This window comes from Octopus bimaculoides, chromosome 18 (assembly GCF_001194135.2).
Source record: "Octopus bimaculoides isolate UCB-OBI-ISO-001 chromosome 18, ASM119413v2, whole genome shotgun sequence".
Classification (NCBI taxonomy): domain Eukaryota; kingdom Metazoa; phylum Mollusca; class Cephalopoda; order Octopoda; family Octopodidae; genus Octopus; species Octopus bimaculoides.
In genome coordinates this window covers 51,029,055-51,031,884 of record NC_068998.1, presented here as the reverse complement: position 1 = coordinate 51,031,884, position 2,830 = coordinate 51,029,055, and the positions used below count along the sequence as shown (strand labels likewise).

At 31.6% G+C, this 2,830-nt stretch overlaps 1 long non-coding RNA gene across 1 annotated transcript in view; it reads right to left on the bottom strand.

Moving 5' to 3' along the window:
* Positions 1–211: 211 nt before the first annotated feature.
* Positions 212–2,830, bottom strand: part of LOC128249849 (uncharacterized) — a 4,217-nt gene continuing 1,598 nt past the window's right edge. Inside the window, exons 2-5 of the long non-coding RNA XR_008265970.1 lie at positions 2,136–2,183; positions 1,165–1,258; positions 713–878; positions 212–295 (exon numbers count right to left, since the gene is read on the bottom strand). This is a non-coding gene — a long non-coding RNA (uncharacterized LOC128249849). The remainder of the gene's footprint in view (positions 296–712; positions 879–1,164; positions 1,259–2,135; positions 2,184–2,830) is intronic.

The following is a 2,830-nucleotide window of genomic DNA, read 5'->3' as shown; positions in this document are numbered from 1 at the left end:
TATAACTTCCTAATATAGAATTATGGCTTGAAAAATGTGTTTCATTTCTAATGTTGACTAAAGTAAGAGTCACCTCTATTATCACGGAAATCCCACGCACACAACCAAACTCATCCCCGACTCTAACTTGACTCTAAATTGAGATATTCAATAGAAATCCCTTTCTCATGTTTCCACAAAATTCAACCAAAATTACAAGACAACACCAATATATTTATTATATTTTTATTTATGTATACATGTATTGATTTTTTACACTTCTTATTCACAACTTCGGAATTGACAGGAATATGAACTGTAATGAGAAGAGAAAAGAATGCTTATTACAACATCTGTATTGGAGGGAATTAAGTTAAAATTAACCAAAGAGGTTTTCTTAAGTTATGAGCGTTTTTAAGTTAAATCTTTTAATGTTTCATTGAACACACCTGAAACGTAAAACAGTTAAATCTTTGGCGTTGCTTGAAGGGATAGTGCATCTTTTTCTTCCTGACTAAACCTCAAACTTTCTTTGTATCTACATTTAACCCATACAATTTATATGAAATAATAGAAGCAGGCAAAACATAATACACTAAGCAGATCTTTGATACTCCATCGTTTATATAAATATCAATTGTACAGAAAGTAATCTAATATTTTTAACCATTTAATTATGAATTAATGGAAACATTCACATTTGTAGTAATTGAATTTACATCATCATCATTACCGTCAGTAATTAAGCTCCCTGATTCACGATTTCTCATTGTATGTTGCAAAGAAACAAAAATCTCATACAAGGACAGAAGTAAACCGACTTGAAATAGGAATCCAGCACCTCAATACACAGCTGATCTTTGTTCTTCTTAGCACAATCTTTATACTTTAGTATATGTCTGCAAGACAAACAGAATTCGGTCAATATAATTAGTTCATAAAATGTATGGCGTTATATGTTTGATGTTTGTGGGCAAATCTTTTCGTGGCATAATTTGCTTTATGATATTTGATCGTGTGTTTAATGTTTAAATTCACTTACAATCTGACCAACAACTTATAGCAGCGTGCTCAATAAAGAAATATTAGTTTTAAAGAGTTTATTGCGCACTTGCTTATTTAGAAAATATTAAATTAATATTAAATGAGAAATAATACTAATAGTTAGAATAAAAGGATACGTACGAGCAGAAAATTTCCCTGTAATAATCAAAATGATACTTTTTCTCGGCTCCTGGGCAATACGCTTCATCAAAGCAATGGCCCACATCAGGACGATCTGCATATTAAAATGTATTATTTAATATTCTTTCCAGACAGAATAAATATTAAGAAATATAGTATAAATTACACTAATTCCAGTCTGAATCCGCGATATCAGCTGGAAATTGTCAGTGTCATTATCAATTTCGTGCTGTCGAATTAACAGAATTGTGATAGCAACAGAAAAAAATACCTTGTGATAGTTCTTCTCGCTCTTTACGTTCCAAGTTCACATTCTGGTAATGATGCATTTGCTTTCCATCCATCCGAAGTCTCGAAATTAAAATATTCCTCAGGTATTGGGGTGAATAGTACCGTGTACCCCCTTCCCATCAAAACTAATATTCTTCGACCTAAATTAGAATCGTGTCTTACAAATGAGATGATCGTGCCGTGTTTTAATATTATCAAATTAGGTGCGTCTACAAATAGAGGGATATTTTGATATTACTAAATTACTCTTATGTTAACAATCATTTTACGTTCATGTCGCAGAAATCATAAAATGGTGCCTCATTACAATTATGACTGTAATACACAACTGAAAATCTTCTAATTTATTCACTATTGATATGTATTAACAATTTACAAACGTCTGTTGATATATTGTTTATCTTAAAACACGTAAACGTCTGGTGGAAAGTATCTCCCCGTTTGTTACAACTATAAATTCCAAAATGAGTTATGATAAATAACACAGACTCGATATTGTAAAACTATTAGTGTATGATGTGCATCGCACGTCACAGAATATTCGAATAAGAACATACTTAAACGCCATCACATTTACGTCTCTTTCAAGCTCTCAGATGTAGCTGTGAAACTAATTCAGCCCCAACACACATTGGTAATGCTTGGAATAATCCAGATGAACGTAGTTATGATCTACTTACAAACTGGTCTGTGTCCCCAGCATTTCTGCAGAACAATCACTGAAATAACTAGAAGAATATAAACACGGAATGATGAAAATGATTGAGAAATATAGTAACGGTTTAAAATAATGAAAATTTAATTTGAAACTCGAGATATGTGTATCATACAAAATTTATACAATTCATACACATCGTTTGAAGACATGAATCTGTACAATTGGATCAGTAAAACATTCTTCATAATAATGTTGTATTTAAAAGACAATTTATATCTCAGATAAAAGAGCGTCATCACAGCAGTAAGTCATGGCAATATTAGATATATTTCGCCCTTAACTGGGCCTGTCATGAACGTGCAACCTTCTTGAACGAATTTCTTTTCGCGATATATAAGCAAACGTGAATAATTATTTCATTGATATCGGTGGGTAACAGCCGAACGGTAAAAACTCGGTGAAGGAGATTGAAACAGTATTAAATTAAAGCAGTGACCTAAACAGCCCAGCAAGAATTCATTCTGCAAAAACTTCGTTAAATATAAAGGTTGAATGATTTGGAATACGTGTGTTTATTCATGTAACCATGCACACAAAAAAACACGCGCAGAAACTAATGCACACTCACACACACACACACACACACACATATATATATATATATATATACATACATACATACATATATATATATATATATATATATATATATATATA